Here is a 14,690-nt window from a genome sequence, read left to right as displayed (position 1 = left end):
CCTTCTGGTTAGTAGTCAAATGCCTTAGGCACTATGCCACCAGAGATCACCTAAATGCAGGTAATAATGTAATTAAAGATTATACTTTAATTAGCAATTTTTTTTTTTTTTTTTTTTTTTCTGTTGCCCAACAAACTAAACACTTGGTGGCTTGAGACAAGAACCACTTTACAGCTGAAGATTCTGTGGGTCAGGAATTTGGGTGGAATTTGACTAGGTATTTTTTCTGTACTATGTAGTCTTTGTTGGTATCTTTCATGTAATTACATTCAGCTGGATTATCAGCTAGAAAGTGGGCTCATTTGAGTAGTGGGACACCTGGCACTGGAATGTCCAAGATGAATTCATTCACCTATATTGTGTCTTAGCAGGAAATAGCTGGAGGCTGGCTGACCATCTCTGTCTCACTCCATGTTGTCTGTCCAACAGAATAACTGGACCTTTTTGGCTAACAGTTCAGAACTCCAAAAGACAGGAAGTGGAAATGCAAATAAAGCCTGGTCTCAAAAGTTATACTGTATCATTTCTACCATATTCTACTGGACCTCACCAGTCAGTCCAGATTCAAGTAAGGGAAGAATCTATTCCTAAATTTGAAGTAGGAGTTGAAGGGAAAATATTATTGTGACCATCTTTAGAAAAATAATCTATATCAGGTTTAAGTATATTAGACTTTACAGACATTCTCTAATTAAAGAAGTGAGAGAAATATCTTAGAATAATCCCTTCCTAAAAATATTAGTTTGAATTCATCCTACAAAATTAGTTAAATGTGAAGTCAGTATCTGCATCCTCATTGTTCTGAAGAAATGCATAGAGAACTGTTTCAACAAGAAGCACATGTTCACTATTACAGTGCCAAACCTCAAGACACCTGGCCTCTCAAATAAATCTAAACTGGAAATAACAAGATAAACTGTTATGCGTGAGAATTTTCACCAGCCACTTAGGAATGGCTCTTAGAGAAACAAAACACTGAAATCTTGCCAGGACATTTAGGAGCCTCGTTTCATGACACTTGAGATTGGCCATTTCAGTGATTTCCTAGAAAGGAAAAGATACCATAGCAGGACTGATTTCCTAAAGAGCTAAAGAGTCTTAAAACAGTATATTACCACATCCCAAAATTTACAAATATTTTAAGAGAATTTTGCAAATAAAAGAACTGAAAAATGAACAGTAATTGAAGTTAAATAATCTGTCCTTCATATATGTCCATTCTTAGTCGTGAAAGGTAAATTTAACAAAAAGTATTGCAAGAAAAGAACTTCATATTCATTTATTTCAACACACTTATATCATTATTTAAAGCAGTAAAGCATTGGGAGGGTGGAATCTTGCTCAGAGTCACAGATAAGAACCTAGGTAGTGAGGACCTGACTACCACCACGAAGAGACAGGAGTGGAGCACATCTTTTGGACCTGAGGTCCCTGTGCTGGGAAATTCCTTGACCCAGGAGATAGAGCTGTGATGCCAGAGAGACAAAGAAGTGGTGGCAGAGAAGTGAGGACAGCAGACGCGGTAGAACCAGGAGACCAGTGAGAGAGAGAGGATCAAGAAGAGTGAGCACTTTTGGGTAGGAGGCTTTCTGATGGAGTGGGATGTCTCTGGGCACCTGGTGGAGCTAGGTTTGCCAACCCATGGAGCTAGAGCTGAGTGGCCTTGGGCTGAGGTTCATTGGGGGATTGGGCATACACAGAGACACTTATTGGCAGAATTAAAGGAGTTTTATAACACTTTCCAGAGCAGAGCACAGGCCGGAGAAGCCCAAGAAGCCCCCCTGGAGGCCAAGGACCAGAGAGAGGCCTGCCTTGATTGAAGAACTGTAACCTGAGTTGTTTCTTATCCCAAATTGTAACCTGTTACCTCCTTAATAAATCTCACAGCCAGGACGAATAAAGAAGAACTCGGGTAGTTGATCCAATGCCATTCTGCCTCTATTATGTGATGCTGACTCATATGACTTTGCTCTGTGTCTGTAAGTTGTTGCTGTCATTGTTATTTGTCATTGGAGTGATTCTGACTCATGAGGACCCAGTGTGTTTCAAAGGAAAACTGAGCTCCATAGTGTTTTCAAGGTTGAGACCTATCAGAAGTAGATTGGTCAGACTATATTCTGAGGCACCTCTGTGTAGGTTCAAACCACCAAACTTTCAGCTAGTCGTCAAGTAATTAACTATTTGAACTACCCAGGGATTTCTGTCTCTATGTCAGGGGTCAGCAAATTAAAGCACTTTCTTATCTGTATTTCTTCATTTCTTTCCTCTCAGACTTTCCTTTTTCCATTCTACCATACATCCATATAACCATTGCTGTCAATTGATTATGACTTATGGTGATTCTCAGAGCTCTGGTAGCATAGTGCCTAAGGCACTTGACTGCTAACCAGAAGGCTGACAGTTCAAACCCACCAGCCACTCCTCAGAAGGAAGGCTGAGCAATCTATTTCTGTAGTGATACTGCTTCAGAAATCCAAGGAAGGGTCGCTATGAGTCGGGTCCAACTCAACGGCACATAACAAGAACAACAACATGGTGACCCTATAGTAGCAGTGCCACATAGGGTTTTCAAGGCTGTGTGGAATGATAGTCTTTACAGAAGCAGACTGCCACATCTTTCTCCCATAAAGTGGCTGGTGAGTTCAAACTACTAAGCTTTCAGTTAACAGTTGAGAATTTAACCACTGCACCACTAAGACCTCTCCCAAACTTTTCCTTTCGCTTTTGCATATGTGTAGGATTCTTTACATAGATAGCCTCAGTAAAGATTTTGGCCAGTTGGTGTTTTCAAAATTGCTCTCAACTCCATAAGCAGTTCACTTGTTTCTCTTATATGTGGAGAAGTGCAATCAGTATTCTCTTTTCAACATTGCAAATTAACCTAAACTGGAAATGTTTTAATCCATACCAAGTAAATTAAAACAGAACATTACTTGCACTTCCAAACCAAACCAATCTCACTGCCATCAAGTCGTATTTGACTCATAGCGACCCCTACTTGGGTTTCTGAGGCAGTATCACTAAAGAAGTAGATTGAGCAATCTTCCTTCTGAGGAGTGGTTGGTAGGTTTGAATTGCCAGCCTTTTGGTTAGCAGTCAAATGCCTTGGGCCCCCAGTATTGCAGGACACAAGTCCTCACCTTCTTCAGCTCTTTGCTCAAATGTCTTCCTTATGGCACTATCTTCTCTGATCATGACCTTTAAAGTTGCACCACCAACCAGTTATCAAATATAATCTGATTCATGCCAATCCCATGTGTGTTAGAGTAGGACTGGGTTGTCAACAGCTGCTTTTTTGCAGGTAGATCACCACCATTTCTTCCAGGGCACTCTTGGATAGATTCAACTATCTAACTTTGTAGTTAGCACTTGATTACCATTTACGTCAAACAGGGACTCAGCCTCCTGTAATTCCCTTTACTTTTCCATTTTTTTTTTTCCTAAGAACATTGCCATCTGAAATATATAATTTGCTTTTTATTATTATTATTATCTCTCTCCCCCAGTAGAATGTGAGCTTCATAAAGTCAGAGATTTGGATCAGTGTTATTAACTGCTATATCTCCAGTGCTGGAACAAAACAAAACAGTATTTCTCAAATTAAGAGAAAAAAAAAAGCACCTTGGGCTTTTATGAACATCTAACAAAATCTTCATGAGATAAATTAATTACTTGACCTAAATTGAAATGAATAAATTTTAGATTTTAACATCATTTCCAAAATTAAAAAAACTCAATTGTGGAAATTTAGCCCCAAAGTACCTTACATCTTCTAATTGAAATTATATTTCAATTTTTCTCTAGTAAAATAAGGCAGAGTAGATACTATTAAATTGTTTTACTATATCATAAAATAAAATTGTTATTTTTACTAAATCATAAAGAACAATGTGTTTCTTTAAAATAGATAGATAGATAGATGATAGATAGATAGATAGATAGATAGATAGATAGATAGATAGATAGATATAGATACAGATACATAGAAAATAAAGAAAGAAGAAAGAAAACACACTTAAGTTCCACTGGCTTATTTTAGATGTCAAGTAGTGAAAGAAAAAATAGTCAAAGTAAGAAGAGAAATTTATATAATCTCAAACTTATAGAAAAATTTCAAATACAGTTAAAATAATATTTTTCTTAATCCAACTGATACTAAATCGGCAAACTCTCTATTACTTCTCAAAACTACTGTGTTTAGTTCTATAAATAAGGATATTGTCCTACATAACAACAATACAACTAACAAAATCAGATAATTGCCAGTGCCATCATCTAATAATCAGATCACATTTAAGTTTTATCCTTTATCTCAAGATGTTTTTATGGCAAAAATATACATTTCAGAATCACACATTGCATTTAGTTGTCATTTCTTCTCTCCTTCAGTGTGGGACAACTTGTTTTTTCCTTGATTTTCCTGACCTTGGTACTTTTGAAGTTTATAGGACAATTTTTTGTAGAATGTTGCTTTAGGGGGGGTCTAACAATTCTGTATGATAGAATAAAATTATGCAAGAATATCATAAAAGTGATGCTATTTTCTTTTGCATTCTATCTGACGTTATTCCTATTTGTCCCATTGTTGCTGTTTGTTAAATCCGATCACCTGTTTAAGATGATATCTACTGGTTTCTATATTATGAAAGTACACATCTTCTCTTTGTAATCAGTAAGAATTTAGGGAAGCCATACCCAAGAAACTGTAAATATTCCATTCCTCATCAAATATAAATGTATTTAATCTATCAGTAGGGACTTATAGTTTCTTAATATGTTCACTGGGTTATAATCTATTACTAACATTATTTATTTTGATGTTCAATATGCCCCCTATTTGTTCAGTAGGAGTCCTTCTAGTTGGCTTTATGTCATTTTAATTGTTCCCATCATTCTTTGAATATGTCATTGTTTTCAGGAACAATAAAATATGTCAGGCTTATCTGATACTTTTACTTTCCCACCCCTGGTATCATTTCCACTGGGTTCTAATCATTCCCAGGTATCTTACATACATGTATGTATTTGTATGTATATAAGAATGCATACATTTCAAATCCATGCAACCCTGGTACATCTTTTCCATATGAGCTTCTGTGTGTTCACTTTATAATTGGATAACAATTTGTTCTCTTAGATAATTTACAAATGGAATTAGTCACTTGCTTTCTCAATAAAAGAGGTGAGTGCACAATTTCACCTGCAATTAATCAATTACCTCATGGCTCCATTTGCCATGGATGAGTCCATGTGTTTTTAAATAGTCTCTGTATGGCATCCAAAGCATCCAGAGAAAGGCCAGGGACAATTTTTCAAATATTGGATTAATGCATTTGATGCAGCACATAGTTTCTTCTAGAATAGTCAGTGACAAATTAGAAATTAAAATACACAATTATATTTTCCAGTTAGAAAGAAATACAGATTCTTCAGTCTTTTCCACCCAGTAAAGTGCAGAATTTCAGAGCTGACTATCAGTGTCAGTGCCTGTAAAGCTCACTGGGTTGTGCAAAGGCTTCTCATTTCATAGACCATTTGTTGCAGTGTCTTCACTAAGTCAGCAAATTTAAAAAAAAAAAAAAAAACAGTGCCTCATTTTCTTTTTTTTCTATTTCTTTAAAACAAATATAAATAGAGATAGAAGATAGAGAAAGACACAAAAAAGAAAGAATGAAGAAAGAAAGGAAGGGAGAAAGGAAATATTTGTAAGGGATGGCTGCAAGTTACTTGATTTTATTTTTCTTGACCCGTTTCACCTTCAACTAAGATATTCCATTTTCAGTGAAAATCCCACTTGAAGTGTATAATTAACACAATGTACTTCAAATTTCAGATAAGAAAAGAATGATTGTCCCTTTGTTTCTCTTTGGTTACCATCCCTGTACCTAGCATGGTCTAATTTAATCCCCATCCTTTATTCCACACCCTTTTCAGTTATAAGACTTTGATTCTTCTATTCTAGTAACTTATATGATGAAAATGAGGGAATGATTCTAGAAATGGTGGGTTGTGCCAGGGAACTCTTGGAAATTGCTCCCTTAGAGGTAAAGGAGTCATCTTAGCTCTTTACCATATGACAAATCTTCCTTCACCTGAGAAGAATGAGATTTGATCAATTGTTCTAGAAATCATGTACCTCTATGGCTTGCAATAGTTTGTCCCCTAGTGACAATACTTTGAATATTACAGCAATGAAGAGGAGAAATGCATGAGATATTGTACAAATTCTCTAAACTTTGCTCTATTTAATGAAAATCAGAAAACATTAGAATTTTGGTTGAAAATGTTTAAAATTACTATTAAAATAAAAAAAATAAAAAATAAAGGCAATCTATGACTGTAGAGCTACCACCTTGGAAACCCAAGGATGGGTTGGTATGAGTCAGGTTTGAGTTGATGACGGTGAGTTTGATTGTTTTGTTTGTTTATTTTTTAAAAAACAAAATTATCTGCCTTATCTCACATTCCCAACCAGTCGTCTGTCAATTTGTCATACTGTGTGGCTTGCATGTTGCTGTGAGGCTGGAAGCTGTGCCACTGGTGTTTCAAATACCAGTAAGGTCACCCAGGATGGACGGGTTTCAGTGGAGCTTTCATATTAGGACAGATTTAGAAGGAGGGAAAGGCCATTCACTTCTCAAAGAATTGCCCAATGAAAACATTATGAATAACAGTGAAACACTGTCTGATATATTACTGGAAAACTTTATGAATAGCCCTGAAACATTGTCCAATATAATGCTGGAAGGTGAACCCCTCAGGTCGAAAACACTCAAAATATGACTGGAGAAGAGCTGTCTCCTCAGAATAGAGCTGACCATAATGATGTGGATAGAATAAAGCTTTTGGGACCTCCATTTGATGATGTGGCATTACACAAAAATGAGAAGAAACATCTGCAAACACCCATTAATAATCAGGACATGGATTGTTTGAAGTATGAATCTAGGAAAATTGGAAGTTGTCAGAAATGAAATGGAATGTATAAAGATCTATAAACTAGGCATTAGGGAGCTGAAATGAACTGGTTTGGACCATTCTGAACAGACAATCACGTGGTCTACTATGCTGAGAATGACAAATTGAAGAGGAATGGCATGACATTCATCATCACAAAGAATGTTTCAAGCTCTATCCTGAAGTACAATGCTGTTAGTGACAGGATAATATTCATATGCCTACAAGGAAGACCAGTTAACACCACTATTATTCAAATTTATGCACCAACCACCAAAGTCAAAGATGAGAAAATTGGAGATTTTTACCAATTTCTGCAGTCTGAAATCGATCAAACATGAAGTCAAGATGTGTTGATTATCACTGGTGACTGGAATGTAAAAGTTGGAAGCAATGAAGAATCACCAGTAGCTGGAAAAGTTGCCCTTGCTGGTAGAAATGACATTGAATATCACTTGACATAATCTTGCAAGCCCAAAGATTTATTCATTGCAAATACCTTTTTTCAACAACATAAATGGCATTTATACACATGGACTTCACTAGATGGAATACCAGAAATCAGATTGACTATATCTGTGTGGAAAGACATGATGGAGAAGCTCAGTATCTTCAGCCAAAACAAGGCCAGGAGTAGACTGTGGAACTGACCATCAGCTACTCATATACAACTTCAAGTTGAAGGTGAGGACAATTAAAATAAGTCTACAACAGCCAAAATATGATCTTGATTATATTCCTTCTGAATTTAGAGACCATCTAAAGAATAGATTTGATGCATTGAACACTAATGACTGAAACACAGAGGAACTGTGTAATGACATAGAGAACATCATCCATATAGAAAGCAAAAGGTTATTAAAAAGACAGGAAAGAAGAAAAGACCAAAATAGATGTCAGAAGAGACGGAAACTTGCTCTTGAATGGAAAGTAACTAAAGCAAATGGAAGAAATGACAAGATAAAAGAGTTGAACAGAAGATTTCAAAGAGCAGTTCGAGAGGACAAAGTCAATTATTATAAGGAAATGTGCAAAGACCTGGAGTTAGAAAACCAGAAGGGAAGAACATGATCAGCATTTCTCAAGCTGAAAGAACTGAAGAAAAAATTCAATCCTCGAGTTGCAATATTGAAAGATTCTATGGGCAAAATTTTGCATGATGCAGAAAACATCCAAAGAAGATGGAAGGAATACACTGAGTCACTGTGATAGTTGGAGCTGTGTGTCAACTTGGCTGGTCCACAATTCTGTTTGGTTTAAGCAATTGTGATGTGGGTTGTTCCAATGATAGGATCAGATGTATATGTGTTTTGAGCAGCCAATCCATTGAAAGGGAGTTTCCCTGGGGTTGTGGCCTGCTTCCAGTAAATTTATGGACATCCTGGGAAAAGAGACACTCTTCTGTGGATCAGGATTCTGTTATGCTGCCTCCAACTGTCCATGAGCGAACAATCCACAATTCAGCCTGAAGATCTTGGTTTCATCATTCATTGGAGTCAACAGCCAGTATACCGCCTACCAACCTGGAGCTCCTCAGTCCCTGCAGCTGTGTGAGTTAGGAAAAGCCTCCAGCTTGACATCTGATCTAAGAACTTTGGACTTCCCAGGTTCTTCTATAAGTTTGTGAGCCATTTTCCTAAGATAAATTTCTTTCTCTCTATATATAAAAGTTTTACTGGTTTTGTTTTTCTAGAGAACCCAGTCTAACACAATCACTGTACCAAAAAGAATTGGTCTATGTTCATCCATTTCAGGAGATGGCATATGATCAAGCACCAATGGTATTGAAGGAAGAAGTAGAAGCTGCAATGAAGGTGTTGGTAAAGAACAAGGCTCCACAAGTTGACAGAATACCCACTGAGATGTTTCAACAAACGGATGCCTCTCTAGAGGCCCTCACTCATCTATGCCAAGAAATTTGGAAGACAGATACCTGACCAACTGACTGGAAGAGATCTATATTTGTACCAATTCCAAAGAAATGTGATCCTACAGAATGTGGAAATTATTGAACAATATCCTTAATATCAGATGCTAGTAAAATCTAGGAGCTCTGGTAGCATAGTGCTTAAGGTACTTGACTGCTAACCAGAAGGGTGGCAGTTCAAACCCACCAGCCACTCCTTGGAAGGAAGGTTGGGCAATCTACTTCTGTAGTGATATCACCTCGGGAACCTAAGGAGCGGTCGTTATGAGCTGGGTCTGACTCGATGGCACACAACAACAACAGTAAAATCTTGCTGAAGAAAATTCAAAAATGGTTGCAGTGGTATATTGACAGAGAACTTTCAGAAATACAAGCCGGTTTCAGAAGAAGGTGTGAAATGAGAGATATCTTTGCTGATGTCAGATGGATCTTAGCTCAAAGCAAAGAATACCAGAAATATATTGTGTTTTGTTGACTATGCAAAGACATTTCATTGTGGGGATCATAACAAATTATGGATAACGTTGAGAAGAATGGGAATTCCAGAACACTTAATTGTACTTGTGAGGAAACTATACATAGACAAGGATGCTGTTTTCCTAACAGAACAAGGAAACACTGCATGGTTTAAAATCAGGAAGGGAGTGCGTCAAGGCTGTATCTTTTCACCATTCTTACTCAATCTGTATGCTGAGCAAATAATCTGTGAAGCTGGACTATAGGAAGAAAAGAGTGGTGTCAGGATCTGAGGAAGATTCATTAAAAAACTGTGATATGCAGATGACACAACCCTGCTTGCTGAAAATGAGGATGATTTGAAGCACTTATTGATGAATATTAAAGACTACAGTCTGAAGTGTGGATTACATCTCAACATAAAGAAAAAGAAAATCCTCAAAAATGGGCCAATAAGCAGAATCATGATAAATGGAGAAAAGTTTGAAGTTGTCAAAGATTTCATATTTGTTTTACAATCAACACCAATAGAAGTGGCAGACATGACATCAGACGAGATGTTGCACTGGGAAAATCTGCTACAAAAGACCTCTTTAAAGTGCTCAAGAGCAAAGATGTTTCTTTGAACACTAAGATGTGCCTCACCCAAGCCATGGTGTTTTCAACCGCCTCATATACATGTAAGAGCTGGACAATGAATAAGGATGCCTGAAGAAGAGTTGATGCTTTTGAGTTATAGTGCTGGTGAAGGATACTGAAAATGCTGTAGACTGACAGAAGAACTAACAAATCTGTCCTGGAAGAAGTGCAGCCATAATGCTCCTTGGAAGTGAGAATGTACAGACTTCCTCTCATCTACTTTGGTCATGTTGTCTGAAGGGACCATTCCCTGGAGATGGATATTATGCTTAGTAAAGTGGAGGATCAGCGACAAAAGGGAAGGCCCTCAATGAGATGGATTGACACTGGCTGTAGTGATGAGCTAAGGTATAGTAGGTATTGTGAGGCTGGCACAGGAATGGGTAGTGTTTCATTCTGTTGTACATAAGGTCTCTATGAGTTGGAGCTGATTCAATGTCTAACAACTCAACCTAACAACAACAACCTCACATTCCAGAAAATTACTAGCAATTCACATTTTAAACATAAAGGATAGAAGAATCTTTGGAATTTGTCTTATGAGGTTACCTCTGTCAACCAGACAGTAGAAGTTCAATTTCTAGTAGTTCATGGCAAATGGAGAAAGCCAGCTCTATACCAACATAAAAATGCTCAAAGTTGATTGTGCACAGGCTCACCCTTTTCCTCTATATTCTGTTTAAAAAGTCCAATCTTTTCATCAGTTTCAGCATTTCAGCAGAATAAAACATCACTCCTAATCTCAGAAGGTTCAAGGTCTAAAGGGAGAAGCAGGTACATACTTAGCAATTGAGCAAAGCAGATAGTGATTATTGATAATAAAGTAATCAAGGAAAAATAAGAAGATAAATTTCCTGGTGATAGTATGTAGGGCTCTGGTATGCAGAGCTAAAAGAAAACTATTTCTTGAAGAAAAATAGAGGACCAGATGCATAAAGGTGAAAAATATAAGAAATATTCAAAATATGTTGGGTAATCATTTGCAAAATAATTTTCAAACATCTCCATGACAGATTATAGATAGCTACAAAATCTTTGACATTCTTTTCTTTGAATCTAGGGAGGTACTACTTTGACTAAGAAACTATCACTGTGATTCAGAGTACAGAACAGAAATTATATTGTGCTGGGTTCTAGGCCTAGTCCTATAAAACTTGGCAGCTTCTACTTCCTTAGAACGCTTCTTTTCAAGACACAGCTACCATGGTGTGAAGCCTAAGGAGCCCTGTGGAAAGGCCTACATGGCAAAGGATCAAGTTCTAAAGAAAACAAACCCACATGACTTCCAAACTGATAATCAGCACCCACTTACCAGCCAAATGAGTAAGCTGTCTTGGACCTGTACACATCAGCCCCAGTCAAAGTGCAACATGAAGTGAAGATGAGGCATCCACACCAATTCCTATATGCACATGAAGGCAGATACATGAGCAAAATATTGTTCTCATTTTAAGCCACTATATTTTGCAATGATTTGTACAAAATCAACATATAACAGAACTGCTTATATTCCAGAAAGCCACTAGGCTTTCTGTATGCAGAAAGTAAAGTAACAAATATAAGTGCAGTATGGTGGAAATAGTGTATAGGTATGGAAGAGAGTGGGAAAGGGTAGAATATGACTTGAAAAAAGTAAGTTTATTAGTAATTACATTGAGAGTGAAGCAGTATGAACTATACATTGAGAGTGGAGCAGTATGAACTATAGTCCAAGAAAACATATATGTTTAAATAGGAGATAGGAGTTCTGGTAGTATAATGCCTAAGGCATTTGATTGCTAACAAGAAAGATGGTGGTTCAAACCCACCAGCCACTCCTTGGAAGGAAGATTGGGCAATCTACTTCCACAGTGATACAATCTCAGAAACCCAAGGAAGGGTCACTATGAGTCAGATCCAACTTGACGGCAGTGAGTTTGTTTTTTTACTTTTATATATTTAAATGTAAGTAAGCCCTTGAGGTTTTCTTCATTAGAAGGTCATGCTTCAGGGTAATGTAGATGATGATGGTATTTAGGATTAGCTGAAGGAGGTAAGGATGAAAGTAGATGTACCATTTAGGAAAGCCAGGAAGTCTGGAATAGGATAAAGTGAGAATGACCAAAATGGATGCAAAAAAAAGTTAGACTTGAATGAAACTCTCATAACAGAATGCATCCCAGCCATTTGCATAGAAATGTAAGACAATCACCTTCTACACAACATACACCTCTTTCAAAGATCTATCTGTGTCTTGGCCATATCTCTATAAGTGAGTACCTTTAAAAGTATTATTTTAGAGTCCTTGTATAAGTAGACCTGATTGCACAGCAATTAAAGTGCTCGACTGCTAACCAAAAGTTGAACTCACCAGCTGCTCAGAGGGAAAAAAATGTTGCAGTCTACTTCCATAAAGATTTACAGCCTTAGGACAAGGTTGTAGTCACTTCTTGGTCACAGACAGCTACCCAGAAGGAACAAGTAGTTGAACCTGTGGGCTCGGGACCATGATCACAGGGGACATCAAGCTCAATTGGCAAACCATACTACACAAAACATTGTTCCACCTCCTACTTTGGTGAGTAGTGACTGGGATCTTAAAAACTTCCAAGCATCCATCTAGATGCAATGATGGGTCTCTCCTCATCCAGAGCAAAGAAAATGAAGAAAACCAAAGATTTATGGGAAGAATTAATCCTAGCGACTGGCACACCATGCGATCTGCAACCTATATGACTATGAGACCAGAAGAACTAGATGATGCCTGACTACCACTGTCGACCACTCGGAGGGGGATCTATGTAGGAGATCCTGGATAGAGAGGGAGAACAATATGGAACAAAACTCAAAATCATTTGGAAAGAAAAAAGGGGGATCAGGTTTGCTGGTCTGATAGAGCCTAGTGGAACCACTGAGACTATGGCCCCTAGCTGCCCTTCAGGTCTGGAGTTGAACCCACATCTATGGCTTCCAGCCAAGCAAAAGACAGGCATAGGAGTTGAACATAAACCTGAGGTTGATACACTCCTTGCAGAGAACAATAATGGGAGAATGAAGGACTGTTTATGCACAGGGAGACAGCTCAGGGGGCAAGGTGCATGGAGGGATGGACACAGGGAAGAGGTGACTGTCGGGAGGAAGTAGGAGGGGAGCTGTTGAATTGCAGTGAATTGTGCTCAATGTCATGAGACAAAGTGTATGTGAACTGCTGTGTGGAAAGTGAATTTGATCTGTAGATTTTCACCCAAAGCACAATAATTAAAAAGAAAAGATTTACATCCTTGGAAACACTATGGGGCAGTTCTACTCTGCCCTGTGGGTGGTTTTGAGTCAGAATGGACTTGATGGCATTGGGTTTGGATTGGTTGGTTAGTACAGTATATAGTTTAACCCCTCCATTACATTTGATTTCTCACTCATCCAGCCATTTACCTCTATATTTTTGTTATTAGCTTCTTGTTTCCTTAATATATTTCATGACATAACTTGTGAATGATCTTGCCAGAGTTGTTGTTGTTGTCATCGAGTGGATTCCCACTCAAGAAAACTTTGTTTGCAGAGTAGAACTGCTCCATAGTGTTCATAAAGTTGTGACATTTTTTTGGAAGCCAGTTGCCAGGCTTGTCTTCTGAGGTGCCTCTGGGTGAGTTAGAACTGCCAACATTTTGACTAGTAGTCCAGTGCTTAATCATTTGCACAACTCTGAGACTCCATGCCAGAGTAGATACAATGAATAAGAAAATATTAAGAAAAATTTTTATTAACACACTCCCAAGAATAAAGGACATAAACGATCCTGTGATATCCAAAATATATGAGTACATGGAAGAGGCAAGTAATTGATACTATAAAATAATGTACTTGTTTATAAAATTCTCATTCTTATTCTAAAATACCTTCTTCATCAAATTTAGCACTTCTGGTAGCATAGTGCCTAAGGCATTTGACTGCTAACCAGAAGGCTAGTGGTTCAAACCCACCAGCCACTTCTCGGAAGGAAGATTGGCCAATTTACTTCCATAGCGATACTGCCTCAGAAACCCAGGGTGGGGTCGCTATGAGTTAGATCCGACTCCATGGCAGTGAGAGTTTTGAATCAAACTTAAATGACAGTATATCTGATGTTGTATGAGTAAAAGTCAATTATATTTTATTTCCTAAGTACACATATTAATATTGCAATATAGTTTATATTCATTGGCCTTAAAAAATTATACATCGCACATCATTAAAGTGGCAAAGAAAAAAAAAGTGTTTGCTGAAAATAATTGGAAACATACCAAATATATTTAGTCATATTTAACTATGACTTAGTCTAGGTAGTGAAAATGGAGAAACCAAGAAACACTAAAAAGAGACAGGTAAATTGTATGTTCATTTCAAGCTAATTTGAACATACTATAAATAATTTTAATGTGGTACTAAATGTATATGTGAAGGAAATGGAAGTTCATTTATTTTTCAGTAATATTTTATTTAGGGCACTATTGACACCACATCTTTTGTTTATAATTTGTTTCATGTATTGTTTTACATCTATATATTCAATTCAATCTAAAATAAAATATATTTTGTCAGTTATTTGGGAAAATATCACAATTGCCCAAATGTAGCTTCCCATTTAGACTTTTTTGTAATGGAAAAGTTAGCTTTTTATTTTTACAGTAACTATTTTCAAAATATCTATTTGACAGAATGTTTTATATGTATATATAGGAGGCACAGAATATAT

The sequence above is a fragment of the Orycteropus afer genome, unplaced genomic scaffold, assembly GCF_000298275.1.
Source record: "Orycteropus afer afer isolate SDZICR_OR568_19922 unplaced genomic scaffold, OryAfe1.0 scaffold00022, whole genome shotgun sequence".
Taxonomy (NCBI): Eukaryota; Metazoa; Chordata; class Mammalia; order Tubulidentata; family Orycteropodidae; genus Orycteropus; species Orycteropus afer.
The sequence above is the reverse complement of the archived record's forward strand: the minus strand, read 5'-3'. Positions refer to the sequence as shown.